Source organism: Aethalodelphis obliquidens, unplaced genomic scaffold (assembly GCF_003676395.1).
Source record: "Aethalodelphis obliquidens isolate GAN/ISIS:26980383/991018 unplaced genomic scaffold, ASM367639v1 scaffold58, whole genome shotgun sequence".
In the NCBI taxonomy this organism is placed as follows: Eukaryota; Metazoa; Chordata; class Mammalia; order Artiodactyla; family Delphinidae; genus Aethalodelphis; species Aethalodelphis obliquidens.
In genome coordinates this window covers 1,531,002-1,547,028 of record NW_020838002.1, presented here as the reverse complement: position 1 = coordinate 1,547,028, position 16,027 = coordinate 1,531,002, and the positions used below count along the sequence as shown (strand labels likewise).

Below are 16,027 nucleotides of genomic sequence, written 5' to 3'. Positions count from 1 at the left end.
GTCAATATATCAGTAGGTCTTCAATCTTGATCCACCAAGTATGATTTCATGTCACTAGAATAAATGATTTTTTAAAAAGTGAAGATGAAAAAAAAAAAGTGAAGATGGGATAAAAATAAAACCTTTAAAAACCAGTGCCTTATAACAACCTCAGTTTTCAAATTGTCTATCAGCAACGATTCTGGCCCTCATAGTTTTAGTAAAGTTTATATTCTGCATAAGAATCATTTCCCAATAGCTTATTTTGAGGTTATACTGCTTGTTTAATCATTGTTTGCTGTCCAGAGTCAAAAAAATTCTAGCAGAAACACAAATTCAAACTGGAAACAATCTCATTTTGTTCCTAACAGATTTCTCCATGTGGTATAGTCAATATTGGTCTATGTGCTTAAATTCTCCTTCCTTTTTAGTAGTGTACTGTCCTGAGAAACATAGATTAGTAATTTTTTTTGAAAAGGAAACCATAATACAATTTAGAAGATATGTCCAAATAACTGCTAAATCCATAATATAGGAGAAATAAGAAAGATGTTCCTTTTTAAAATTGTAGCCTCTTACCTGCTTTATCAATTAAGATAATTGGCAGTGTTTAAACCTTTTTTTGTGCCAGTATCATACTGATCCATCTGCGTGACAAAAAAATCTTCACTGAACAATTTTTTAAAGTTGAGATTTATAATCAATTGTGGTATTATTACTCATATCAAATCAAAAAGAAGCTTGGGTACCAATAAAGTTCTGGGCACATTTTCTTGATTATAAATCTGAAATACATGTACTTACCACTTTCCACAATTCATTTAAAGCTAAGAATCATATTTACTATTTTCTTCAGTCCACAAATTCCAGAGATTGGGTTATTCTACACATTAGTTCTCTTATTTCCTTCCAGAATTGTTTCTGAATTTTTCCAGATGACTTTCTGATAAGAAATAAATAACAAAGCAAACACTTGCTTATTTGTTAGGAAAGAGAAAATAACTGTAATTACCATGTATATAAAGTAGTTAATCTCCTCTTGGGCAGTCTGTCTGTAAAATGAGGACACTCTAGTGTTTACTCTTAAACAGATAAAGCTATTTTGTGGTAGGTGGAAACAATGTGTTGGCAGTCAGTAATCTCCATGTACAAACCCAAATTTTTCAGAGTCCATGAATAACATTTTCAATGTTCTTGAACCAAAAATTTATCCATTTTTCAAAGTCTTCAATACCATCCCCAGATTCATTTTTCTTTGCTTCTCTAAGGAGTTTTCTGTTCTCTCTCCTTCTAAAGTGAATTCCCTAGGTGACCATTTTACAAAGGAGAATTTTACCTGCCACCATGAATTAAGTTCAAGGAGAACTGTGAAATAAATTACCAATCATTTATCAGACTGATAAAGCCACAGAATCAGCTAACTCAGTTCTCAGAAGACCCCACATTTTTCATTAATACCAATGCTGTGGGATAAGACACCAAAATGATTGATTAAATTTTTCATCCACTTTGCGTATGTAAACATTCTCAAGATTTTATCTTCTCAGGATAGAATTTATTTTCCTTTCTTATGTAACTACATTGTGTACCCCTTTATGAGTACCTGCTTTTGAAAACTGTATAGAATTTTTGGAAGTTTGGATTGCTATTTCAGGGTGTTCAATGTTGCCATTTTATGATAGTGAATACCCTCAGAAGTATACAATAAGTTTTTTGTTTGTTTGTTTGTTTTCCACTAATCTCCTTGAAGTGTCATATGATTTGAAAATATGCTGGTTTTTATTCAATGTATGAATTTACTAATTTTATTATTTAAAATTGTAGCTAAGTATCTTTTATAAATAAGAAACGCTTACCATAGTTGGGTAGTATTTTTTATATTTATCTAAAACAAACTAAACAAGCGGACCCCAGAAATCCACGATATACTAATCCCACATCATTGCAGGATTGAATAAATAAATAAATGAACAAATACAACACTATTTAGGGATAAAACAAAAGGACTAAGTTACATGTAGACCAGGTACTATAAATGAGCACATTTCTCTGTGGGGTTTTTAGTTATGATAAAGTCTGTTAACTCATATCTTTAACAGATAAAGTCTGTTAAAGATAAAACAGAATAACTATCATCAAGATGATTTGCTTAAACCTATGTCTTCAGGGAGATATAGAAATTCACTCCAAAACCATGAGGATAAGAACAGTACTGTGGAACTGTGGAACACTACTGTGGACAATGTTGTTTTTGCATTAAGACAATCAATTAATAATGACTCATGGTTACTAAGACAGATTTTATTTCTTTAATAGGCATTTTAAAAATGTGATCCCAAAGCCAGCAGCATCATCAACACCTTGGAATTTCTTAGACATGCCAATTCTTGGGCCTTGTATTAGTTTCTAGGGATGCCATAACAAAACTCCCATAAACTTGTTGGTTTAAACTACAGTAATTTATTTCCTCACAGTTCTGGGGGCTAGAAAGTCCAAGATAAAGGTGCCAGCAAATTCAGTCTCTGGAAGTTTCTCTTCCTGACTTCCAGACTGCCATCTTCTTGCTGTGTTCTCACACAGTCCAGAGAGTAATCTCTGGTGTCTCTTCCCCTTATTTTAATGTCAGCAGCTTGCTGGATTAGGGTTTTATCACCTCCTCACAGAGCCTACCACCAAATGCAGTCACATTGGGAGTGAGGGCTTCAACAGATGAATTTCAAGGGGACACAAACATTCAGTTCATAACAGGCACCAACCCAAATGTAACAAGCCAGAAACACCGGGTTTAATAAGCCCTCCAGTAATTCTGATGCACACAAAAATGTGAGAGCCAATGCTAAGGGAGTGGTGTTCAACCCTAGTTACCCATTAGAACTACCTAAGGATTTTTTAAAACATACCAATACCTGGGGTTCACCCAACAACAATAAATTCAAACTACCTATGAGTGGATCTTCAGCACTGATATTTTTACAAGCTTCAAGAAAATTCTTATTTTCTGCCAAAGCAGCAAAACACCCATTCTAATCCCAAATTCTCTGTGTGTGTGTGTGTGTGTGTGTGTGTGTGTGTGAACTTATCTATATTCACCACTGTATTGTCAATTGTTCTCCTGATTCTGCTTTCCTCAATCATCTTCCCCAAACCTCATTCTTCCTGATAATTGTTTTATCCTTCTCTTGCAATCTTCCTCCAATAACTCACAAATTATAACCCAATTTCTCCAGCCAAATTAAAAAAAAAAAAAAAAACCTGTAAAGGCATAGTCATAAAAGGTCTGGAAAAAATTTATTTTCTACTCTCTACTATAAAATCCAACCTCATCAGTCGGCTTATTTTTCAAATATGAAACTGACTCTAACTAATAAAATCTTGCTTCTAAATTCCTCCTGCATAAAACATATCCCAGCAAATTTAGTATATCTTTGTAAATTATCTCATTAGGAGATAATACATGTTAAAGTATTTTCATTAGCTGTAAAGGACTGTATTAATGTAAGGTATCATTACTGTTAACTGGAATATAAGTTCCTAGAAGAAAGAGAATATGTTTATTTACCAGTGTAGTCTCAACACCTCAAAAAGCCAGGGGTGTTCAGAGCTCAGTTAGTTTCTTTTTAATTACGTATTTCATTGATTTATTTAATTGTGAAATTAAAGTCAACACAAATAAGAGTTTTGAAAACTTGACTTTAATAACTGAGTTACTGTGAAATAAGCATAAGATCATGTATAAATCATAACACCTAAGAGAGAAAATTAATAATAGAACATTTATAAAAGTTGATGATGTGATGTCAATAGTGATAATGATAATTGGAAGAATAAAAGATTTCTTAGGAAAACATTAAAAAAACTGTTTTGAAAATATAACACTTGTTGCATGCCACTCAAATAAATAAAGATAACGAGGAATAAAAGGAGAAAAAGGAAGAAATGGAAAAAGGGGAAGGAGGAAAGGATTATAATTGGTGCAATCTCCCTATTATCTATGCTAAAAAAGTTGTGTCTGAGAGTTCCTTTAACAACTACTTAAAAAAAACAAGGCATATATATATATTTACAGGCAAACAACAAGGTGTATATATATGTAATATTGTAATATATATGATAGTGTAATAATATATGTTTCATACGTATATATGTGTGTGTATATATTCCTCATCAATTGAAACATTGAAGTCAGGCTAATTGGGTATCAGATTCTATTTCTCTCTTTGTTTTTGCTTTTCCATGTGACTTTGGGTAGGTTAAGTGACTCCTCTGAGACTTTTTTCTTGCTTTGGAGCTTAAATAAAGTCACACACATAAATTGCCTTGTAGAATACCTAGCATATAGTTCTCTTCCCTATTTTCCCCTGGAGATATTTATACCTGCATTTAAGTAAAGTTGTAGGTGTTGTTTTATTTAGAGGTATTCCAGCTCATTTGTGAAAGCAAAACTTAGAAAATAGAAACAACATTTTTAATCACATTTCTAATCAATTATTTTCATCAACTTTTGTCCTAAGGACTGATACTATTTTCTGTTACTTTACTGATTGTTATTTCACACTGGTCTGAAGAAGAGACAGGTGTTTAAAAATTGAAACAATGATGAATTCTATATTGTTCATTTAATATTTTAGTAGTCAGAGCATCACCATTATCACCTGTTATTAGTAAAGAATTATGAAAAGCCTTGGTTTTCTCTCCATTTCCAGAATATTTGAATAAGCACTGCAATTCAGAGTAAAACAGTGCCCCTGTTACATTTTACCAACAACCCCTCAACTTCCTCAAAAGCATTAGTACACTGAAAGACATGTTTTACTTACCTTGATGTGTAGTACAAGTTGTCTTGAATAAATCTTCATGAAGATCTTTTTGGAGGGAAAAAAACAACTTTAGGAAAGGTTATTTCTCATTATCAATGTAGAATGACTGGGACTGTAGATGAGAAAGTGATTATATAAATGAAAGGACATACCTAGACATACATAGGAAAATTCTGTAGTGATCTTCAGGAGCTTGTTTATGTCTGATTGCTATTTCAGCAGAAATCAAAAATACAACTGACCTTTCCCAACTTTCAGCAACATTTTGAGTGAAAACTATAAAGAGCTACATAATGTACTTTGAAAAAATAAAAATATTTTCAACACATTCTAAATATCTCATTTTCATGACTATTAGTTGGATTTAGGAATATGATACTGTGGAAAGAAACTTACTTAGACTGGGAATATGGAGACTTAGTTTTATTATTGGCTCCACTCTCTAGTTTGTTGCATATTTCTGGGTCCAACTGACTCATCTATAAAGTGAGAAAATTGTACTATATGACCTCAAACAGCACTTTTAAAATTTAAGATACTGATATGCAGTAAGACTCATCAAAGTTTTCTCATATCCATGATCCTTAGTGTGCTTTTAAATCATTGATCATCATTTTGATATCTGAAGAGATGTCAAAACTTACCTTCAAGGGTATTCAAAGCCTGCATAGAGAATTATGAAAACACTCCGATGATAGCAATGCTATTTAATTTAAAATAACCATGTGTATAGCTGATTCACTTTGCTTACAGTAGAAACTAACACAACATTGCAAAGCATCTATACTACAATAAAAATTAATTTAAAAAAATAATTTAAAAAATAAAATACACCTGTGTTTTTATATTACCCACAAAACTGAAAAAGAAATGAAAGTAATGATCCAAAGACTAAAATTCATTTAGTTCTTCCTAAGGAAGGATTTCCATATGCATCTTATATGAAATGATAGGAAGAGAAATCAACCTTCTCCTTCCCCACCCCTCCTAAATGCCTCACAAAATGTCATTGTTTAATGTTTAATAAATTCTTTCAAGTTGATGGCAGAAGCCAAAATAATTAAGAAGGTCAACACAGAAGAAAACCCAGGAGGTCCACTAGAAGAAATAATTTTGAGGAACGAAAAGATTTAAATCTATCAAACATTAGGGATGTCACAGAAAAATTCCTTTAAAATATTAGATACTTCAGGGTCCTTCTTGATCAGTTTCCATTTTACTTTAAGTTTTAAGGGAAGGAGGGAAAAGTACATTTGTCTGTTGCAACAATTAAAAGGAGGGGGTAATGTCTGTATATTACAACTAGCCCATAACTTACAAGAGATTTCTTACCAGGACAAAATTTAACTAATTTTTCCATAGTCTTGCAGCCAATTGAGCTGAGGAGAAGAGAATTGGAGGAGTAAGGAAGATTTCTCATAGAATTCCTGTGTTATCCTTAAATCCGTAGTCATACTTCTGAGTTAGGAACACAGATTCCATGACTAGTACTCTAGCCCTGAAAAAAATAGTTTACATTTCAGGCCATAACCAGGGACTGGAATAAAGCATGTGCAGGAAAGAGAAATAGAGTGAGACTCTGGGAGGTGGGGGTGGGGGAGGGGAAGAAGTGACTAATGTACACTAATGCAAAAACTAATTATGTATACTTGAGCTAATGGGGTAAAACAGAGACAACTCCGAAAAGATGTATAATATTACTGAAAATTTAGCTAAACTACTTGAAATGCAATTAACAGTCATTTCACTTCCCATGACCAGGTTTCTTTCATTATCTGAAACTTACTTCTTTTTGGAATAAGGTTAATATTTGTAGAAGTATTAGTATATTAAAGCATAACATTTGGGACTTCCTATGCATTAATATCTTTTAACCATCTCCCAATTTGTTACTTGCCTTCATACCAGGCTAGTATAGAGAATAACTCAGAAAGTTTAAAACACACTAATAATCATCTTTGCACCCACAAAAATGAAACTAAGAGTATTCACAATGATTGAATGTTTAATGACTTATAATTAGTGATTGCCCTTCTCTCACCATCTTGTGAATATACATAGAAATTTATTTTTTCTTGAAAGAAGTATATGGGTATTAGAAATAGTTTTTGAATTTTGATTATGATGATACTTATACATCTCTATTTGTCAAAAATCATTGAAAATCCAGAAAATGTAGATTTTATACTGTATGTATATTTTACCTCAATAAACTAGACTTTTTAAAAAATGCTCAGAACTTTAAATAAGTATATAGTAAACAAAAATTTTAATTTTTAAGTAACATTTAAAAAATCAATTTTGAATAGGTTATAGATGTTCATGAATCAAAATTCAAATAGTGTGAAAAAGTATATGATAAAATCTCTGTCCCAACTTTTTTCTCCACCCACCATATTTCTATCCTGAAGACAATTGCCCTTCTAGTTTCATGAATGTTCTTTTAGAGAAAGTATTCCTTATATATAGAACTGTATATATGTTCCATGCATGTACACTTGTATGTGTGTTGCATATGCACCTTAATTGGAGCACAGTTTGCACCTTGATTTTTGTACTTAATATATTTTGGAGATGACTCCATATCATTACACATAGGTCTGACTCATTCTTTTTAATGGCTATTCCATTTTAACAATGTGCTATAAAAACATCTTTATCCAGACTTTTGAGATTATTTAATATTTTGTTTCAATTTTTTGTTATTGAGACAGTACCAAAATGAATATAATAATAGATATTTGTATATATGTAGTATAAATTCCTAGAAGTGAAATTCTGTGTCAATGAATATGTGCATATTTAGTTTTAATAGATATTGCAACATTTCCCTTATGACTTGTACTATTTTACACTCCTGCCTGTAATTTTGATCACCTGTTTAGCCATATTTTTGCCAATAATAGAAGGTTATTAAGACTTTTTTGGCAATGTTATGCAAAAATGCCATAGCGTTATAGTCATAACTTGTATTTCTCTCAATGTAAGAACAAGCATATTTTCATATGTTCGAAAAATAAAGTTTCTGGGTGATAAATAAAGTTTACTTTATATGGTAATTCATTTAGCTGAACATTATGCTTTAATTATTTATTTATAATTAGTGTTTTCAAAATTACATTTTCTAGCTTCAGTTTCACCTTGGGTCTTGGGTGAAATTTAGATTCAGCCAGCCAAATGCACTTGGATATCATTGCTTGAAGACAGAAATTAGATAGAGGTCATATTTCTTCTATTTCTGCTTCTGCTTTTACTGCTGTCAAGTATGGTTATGGAGACATTGAAATTTTCTATGGCAGTCTTAGAAAAGTTCCCAGAAATCAGTCATATGCTTTAAAGGCAAGAAACAGAGTCCTCTTTTGGCCAATACTTCTTCCAGGTCCAATATATCTCTGCAGAAAATAAGTACAGTCTCAGTGATCCCTCAGTGGAATGTTTTTCATTTTTAACTTATATAGTATCCTTATAGATCCTGGGATGATATCCTTCCCAATGTTTTCTAATCTATGACTGAGGTGAGATACTTGCCATCAAGATATTTTCAGGAATATTGTGTTGGGGGAAGGAACAAGATACCAAGTTCTGAATAATTTTCCCTAGTTCTGAGTGAAGCTCCTTGAGGCACAGGGTTGTATATTATGTGTGTGATCTATTTTAGCCTCTACTTCTTCCCAGCCAATGGAAGGCAATTTTTCTCCTTCACCTTGCCTCAACTACAGACCACTTCCCACACAGATATGGCATGTCTGCATGTTTCCTCATTCAGCACTTCCTCCCCTGCTATTCTGTTAGCCAATGGTATTCAGAAAAATGTTCCAGGGCCAGCTTACACTGCTTGTATCTTTTGTTCCAAAGAAGGGGCTGTTAATTTTAGCTCACAGGATAAGTCATTTATAACAGAGAACTGTGCAAGGCTTGTTGAAAGCCACAACTGTAGGCATTTCTTCTGGTGTCTCCTAGTTTTTTTATTTTTTGGTTTTTCGTTTTTTTTTTTTTTTTTTTTTTTTGCGGTATGTGGGCCTCTCACTGTTGTGGTCTCTCCCGTTACGGAGCACAGGCTCCGGACGCGCAGGCTTAGCTGCCATGGCTCACGGGCCCAGCTGCTCCACGGCATATGGGATCCTCCCGGACCGGGGCACGAACCCGCGTCCCCTGCATCGGCAGGCGGACTCTCAACCACTGTGCCATCAGGGAAGCCCTGTGTCTCCTAGTTTTATTGAGAATATTATCCAATATTTCTGAGAGGACAAGGGACCATCACCACTTTACTCTTCAATCTTATTAACCCAAGTTTTCTTAACTTTCAAGAGTGTAAAGTATTTGCCTCATAAGCACATCAAGGAATAAAAGTAAATTTATTGTATGAGTAGTTAGGGTTAGAAAAGTGTTCTAGATCTATTTATTTTTGCTTTAGAGTTGGTAGAACATGACTCTCATAAAATAGGAAGAGATTTGGATTGCTGTGAATATATCTCTAGCCTTGTCAGGTTTATTTTGTCATCTTAAACCTACTATTTTTTCCTGTCCAATAAATGTACCCGAGGGTCCAGTGCACACAAAAATTTGTGGTAATAAAATTCATTGGTTTTCCCTTCAGCCATGTGAAAATAAAACCAGAAGATGGAAATGTGGAAGAGTGTCCTCACATGGAAGAAGGCCTCATGTTGGTACCCTAGTCTTGGACTTCCTGCCTCCAGAACTATGAGAAATAAATTTCTGTTATTTATAAGTGAAAAAAAAAATGGCTTGTTATCCTGATTTTTATTCCCTTGGCCCTCCCTTTGATTTTTAAATCCATTATTGATTGCTAATCCCAGTCTAACTGTATAAAAATCACTTATTAAAAATATATATGCCTGAGTTTCCCCCTAAGCCCAATGGATAAAAATCACCAGGAACATATCTTTAGCAAAATAGTTTAAGAAACTACTAAGGTGATTCTGATAGCTAGCCAGTTTTGAGAACCGCTGTGCCCTAAATTATTGAATCAGAAACCATCAGAAAATTCAAAGACCAACCTAAGAGCCTTTCAAATTAATTCAATTTTTGCACAATCAATAAGGCATAGCAGTTTAACTTGAAGGTCAAAAGCAGTAGTTTGTCTCCAGATTCTCTTAACATGAATATAATTAATAAATTTAAACTGATGTTAACCTCTTTGGAAACACATATCATAAGAGCATTTCAGGCCCAGTGAATTTTATTTTATCTTTTTTAAAAGGCATTAGAATTTGGGATACTCTTTAACATCTGCTTTTAGCAGAGTGACAAAACCAGATGATAAGTTCCATCAAAAGAGAGAGACAACTTGTTATTCATAAAGGAGTAGGACATTTACTTACACAAAAAAAGAAAACAAAATAAAAAGAAACCTGAAAAGAAAAGAAATTGGGAATGTCTACAATGTATTCAAGCATTTAGTCAATTATTTTGACAACATGTAGAAGAGAAAACTTAAGTGTTTTCATTTACCAGGGACCAAAAAAAAAACCCAAAAGTCAAAAGCACTGGTTATGTTTTGTGATTAAGTTTGCACTTGGAAATCATATAAAATCTAACACTAGGAAGAAATAATCCAGTGAGGGTGTCTGAGACCATATCATTCAACTAGAATTTGTTGTTACTATGCACTAAGAACTCTGTTTGATATTTCCTACATGTTATTTCATCCAACCCTTATAAAAACCCTGTGAGTTAAGTGTCATCTCCATTCTACTGATGATGGAATGGAGAATCAGTGGTAAGTTACTTACTCAAAGACACATGACTAAAAAGAAACAAAGGACCACACTTGGACCCCATGCAACAAATTTAGTGCCTTTTTTTTGCTACAACACAATTGCCTATTTTGTTATATGTGTTGTCCTCTATTAACCTGTTCCCTCTTCTGCAATTTCCCCTTTGCTTATTTCTCTGGCATCTCCAATCTCCTTATTCCTTCTTTGTCACATGTTTCTCTAACTGGTAATACCACTTCATCTTATTGTCAATCACCAAATATGTGCAACCTCCTTGGAGTCTTAGTGTAATCGGAGTAACATGTGAGGATGGAGACAAGGCTGGTTTGCAGAATCTTAAGAAAATAAATCAGCTTCATGATGCCTGCTGGTATAAAGAAAACAGGGAATGTGATGTTTAAAGTCAATTCAAAGATGCAAGCATACACAAAATTTACATAAATGTTAAGACTCTCTTCCTCCTTTCACAATATAATCTAGAGTTACGTCTACCTGCCTTCTACATTGTGAAAAGTACACACTATAATTAAAAAGTAAGATCATTTCAGGAGAGATAGGAAAAACAAGATTATGTATGGGAACACTGACCTCAAGTGGAAAAGTCTTGCCATCAAGGGCCACATTCACTGATCTCATTTAATTAATTTTTCTTACAAGCACTTCATACTTTTTGTGAAAAAAAGTAGACACTCACTAACATTGAGGGGGAAAAAAAGGTTTACCTGGATGCAGACATTCTTGAAATATAAGTCACCATGCGTTGGCCTCTCCATTGTCTAACAGCCATGAATAGAACATAAATTCATGGCTCACATTCACCCTGTAAATAATGACAGACCCTTAATGACTGTGTGAAGCTGGCTTCCATTCTGAAAGATTTGTTTGTACACCTATATGATTGTTAAATATGTTGACTATGACCTCAGAATAAATCATAAGAATCCAAAATTAACCTAACTATATAAAAAGGTAAGCAGGATCATAGTAAAGGCTTAATTAACTCATTAACAAACAAAAATGAGATAGAGATATAGTTCAAATGAGTTTGAGGTATACACTATAAAATTTTCCCAGTTTTACATCTGTGCATCATTATTTTTAAACTATTTAAGAGTGCAAAGGAGGAATATGGATCTTACTTTTAGATAGAACAGAAAGCAAATCCTGAGTCTATGATCTTGATAAGCTATTTTAAATCTGCCTCCTCAAAAGTAATGTTAGCATTATTTTAATATCTATATTACAAACTCTTTCTAAAAGTTAAGTGAAAAAAAAGAGCCCAGTTACAACTCATATACGCAAGAGTAAATGTTAACTATTGTCCTTTAAAAAAACACATTGGGAAGATAAAGGGCTTTAGAGGTTTATGTCCATATGTATTTACAACAGGGTGACTTTGGATTTTTGTTTATGTTGAACATAGTACAAAGAAATAGAGCATCAATGGCAGTCAAATATATTTCCATTTCCCCTACAAGGAGGCTAAGTACTTGTTTAAAATATTTTTCCTTTGGTAATTTGAATCCAAGTGTCAAAAATTAAGTCAAACATGTCAGAAATAATTCATTGTTTACTTTTATTTTTATGTGCCATTTGAAGAATGGAAACAGGCACTTCATACATTATCAAAGTGGCACTGATACTTTTTCACATTACTTATTTGAGAAACAAGAATTTCTGGAAGGAACTCAATTTCAAACGTGGAGCAATGCTAAGTCTTTCCATAAAACAACAAATCTTCAACTAGACATTGTACAGATCATCTTCTATATCATTAATTTATATCATACTGTATACAGCAATTTGACACCTTCATTTGCACCAACCCCTATAACAAGATTCTATCTAAGATATAGTCCAAAGGCAATAGCAATTAGTTTACAGAAGTGATTGAATATAATATTTATAAGGCTTTAATTTTGAAACATGATGGGTTCTAAGCTCATATGTACCAATAGAGATTCTAGGGTTGAGTCACCTCCTACTAAACTCTTTTTACTACCATCCCATAAATGACTCTGTTAGCACTTTATTCTACAATTGCTATATTAATTCCCAACAAAACACTACACTATCCTTACCAACTACCACTCTCAATATTATCTATATTATCACAACCCTCTCCACTGCCTGTCTTTATCACTTCTTTTTTATTCTTCCTTCAGAATTCCTTTGTTTCTGACATGTTTTACAGAATTAAATAGTAAAAGTGATATTTATTTCTTTCTATTGGTACTTCATGAATATTCCCATTATTTTTCTTAATTTCTGAAGCCTGCCATAGATTTTATATTTCATCCTCTCAAGCAAATTAGAGTATCTGTACCTAAGAATAGATTCACAGAGGAGTTATTTGTATGATACTTTATTTCAGATTTAAACATGATCTAGGTTTTCATCCATTTTATGTTTCAGTTGATTGCATGCTTTGGCATGAGGTTGGCAGTGAGAAGGAAAATGTTTTTCCAACAATTTGGCTTTCCTGGCTAGATATCCAGGTGTTTCTTTTTATTCTTTTATAGCTAACTGTTGCAATAGCAAGGACATTTAATCTGTCATCATGTTCACAAAGAGATTGCCCATGGCTGAAGTTCCAATCAAATATATGAAATCTTCTTCCCATCTGTGAGATGATCAGGTAACACTGCATAGGCTTTTAGGTTTCTTCATTCCCTAGTATTATATGGACCTCTTTTATATAACAACAGGAACTCAGTATATATTCAATGGTTATGAATCTGAATATAGTTTTCACTCGCTGAAAGACTTTCCTCTTTTAAAATCCAAAAGATTTACCTTATCAAGAATCTGGTAACTTCAGGAATTTTATATTAGGATTTGAGCAAAAGGAAATAGCTACTTACAAAAATCTAATGATTCTCTTGGAGTTTGGAGTGTTTTTAATACTTCTTGCTTACAGGTTCTATATCATGAAGAAAACATGTACAATTAATAAAAGGGTGATTAAAGTAAGCATCCCAAAACTCTATGGTAAAATTGGATAGGACAATGTAGCTTGGACTTAAAGTCTTACTGTTGCCTTCCACATAGCTGAATTGAAGACAAAGATACTCAGAGCAAATGACTAGTCTCAATCACAGGTAAAAAAAAAAGCAAGAGCTATTCCCATCACATCCCACTTCTACCATTTCTAAGAGACTTTATTAAGAAACGTCTGAACTTGGAAGTCCAGAGTTCTTCATACAGATCCTTGAGGGGAAAATAATACTACTCATTATTAAGGAGATGGCTTAATTAGATAATTTCACTTGGTGGAGAAAATAAACGGGCTCTGAATTAGTGCTCACTGTTAAAAATATACTTTGAGACAAGAAGAAACTAATACAAATTCCTTTAAGGAGACATCTCTTTTTTGTGTGGTTCCTCCACCATAAGTATATGGAAATAAAGGAATGCCTGATGGAAATCAACAGCATCATACTTTGTTATCTCTTCAGGCTTTCCTGTGAGAAAACAGTAAAAACTAACATGATGTTTAATATCTCTGAGAATTCTTTCAGTGAAAGATTTTTTAACTCATCATTTTTTACTTTATCTGAATCAGGATCTTGGAACAAAAATGATATGGAAGATAAAAAATTTCTGGATCTTAATGCTGATTCAATAAATTCCAGCAATGCAAATACTCTATATCAAGCAGAAAAATAATATTATTTCAATCAGAATCATGGAAACTAGAGCTTATTTATTATTCTCTAGAATTATATAGTCCTCTTCTTTAAGCAACAGGAAAGAATTGCCAAGATGTCAGAGGAGAACAAGGATGTGGAGTCCATCTCTCCCCACAAACAAATCAAGAATACATCTACAAGTGGAAGAATTCTCACAGAGCACCTGTTGAACATTATTAGAGGAACTCTGACACCTAAAGGACAAGAAAGATCCCCACAGAACTGGGTAGGATGAAAGAAAGAAAAAGGGAAAAGGAAGAGGAGAGGAAGCAGGATGGGACCTATGCGCCTGGCAGGGACCTGAAGGTGAGGAGAGGTTTCAACATCTGGGGAAATCCCCACACCAATGGGGAGATCAGCTGCAACAGAAGGGGAGCTTCAGGGGCTCAGAGGAGAGCCCAGAAACTGGTCTGTGGCAGTCAGGACAGAATGAGACCTACACAGACGGTCCATGCCACAGCAATGTGCAGCCAGCCTGAAGCAGGTGTCCGCTGGTGCACATGAGTCTGGGTGCTGGAATGTGGAGTTTGGAGAGCAGACCCAGGGAGGGGACAGCTGTTGGCTGTGAGGAGACAGCCTGAGGGGATAGGAGTGAGGAGCTCCACAACCAGGAATACTCAGAGGGCAAGCCCAGACCACACCACAGAAGCAAAGCACCATTGTTGAGTAACATGCAAAGGGCTGGGCCACCATTTCAGCCTCTCTCCTCATGCACCAACCCCTGCCTCCACAGGAACTAGGGAGGACTCCCACCAGAGCCAGCTAGGGTGCCCCTGACATCGCCTCTTCTGCCCCACCCAAACCTGGGCAATATGCTTGCCCTGATAGCCACCTGATGAGCTTGCATACTGCAAACTCTACCCCAGCACTCTCACACTTGGGTGGCCCACTGACACCAGTCACCTCCTGAAGGAGTTACACGTTTCAGTCTCTAGGCCAGCACCCTCCCGCCTGGATGGACTGCTCACCCTGGATGCTGCCTCAGCTCCTTCCTGCATGATGGGCTCATGTGCTCCTGCAACATCTGGAGCAGACTCTGGCAGGAAGGACAAAGGCAGAGGGTGGATGTGGAAACCACAGCTGAGCACCAGGGGTCATGTGACTAAGGAAGAAGAGCTGAAATCTCTCCTCGCAGCTGCACAAACCATGGAGTTACATCTCTGCTGGCACCTTCCTAAATTCAGTGCCTGTGAAATATCTGAAAGGACAACATGTGCTCCTGCAGCTGAGATGGGACTGGCTTTAGCAGCTCTGGGCTCTGTGGGCATACACATGTGGGGGTTGGGCCAGGCCAGAGTCTGAGTTGCCTCCATAGCTCACACAGTGGGTTCATGTGCATGACTACTGCAGTCCTGGGACCTGAACTCAGAGGACCTGCACTGGTGACATGGTAAAATAAAATAAAATAAAATAAAAATGCCTGAGAGTTACCAGGGCCAATTGCTGGCATATTCATACTTGAGGTGGGACCAAGAGCAGTGCCAACAGCAGTGTACTTTGTGAGCCCACACAACAGGTGAAAGATGACACAACAGAGCACATTCACAGGTGAACAGCTGCAGTGGAGGAATACTCAGTGGCATTTCTCCCAGTGGGAGTGCTCCAATCCTACTACCTCACACCACAGATCAGGAACACAGCTAAGGAACAGATCTGGGGATTTCTACTCCAACAACTAGGAAGAAGACCCCACCCCTGACAGAGCAAAGGGGACGCCCTGCTCAATTTCCAGGGCAGGCTCTTATCACCACAACACCAGTCAAACCCCTTATCAAGAGGATAATGGCACAAGCCTCTGGAC

At 35.1% G+C, this 16,027-nt stretch overlaps 1 long non-coding RNA gene across 1 annotated transcript; it reads right to left on the bottom strand.

Moving 5' to 3' along the window:
* Window positions 1-654: 654 nt before the first annotated feature.
* On the bottom strand, window positions 655-15,260 carry LOC113609663 (uncharacterized). The gene is made up of 5 exons (XR_003428751.1): window positions 15,195-15,260; window positions 13,399-13,457; window positions 11,257-11,354; window positions 4,797-4,841; window positions 655-922 (listed from the first exon to the last, which is right to left on the bottom strand). It is a non-coding gene; the product is annotated as an uncharacterized LOC113609663 (long non-coding RNA).
* Window positions 15,261-16,027: the final 767 nt, after the last annotated feature.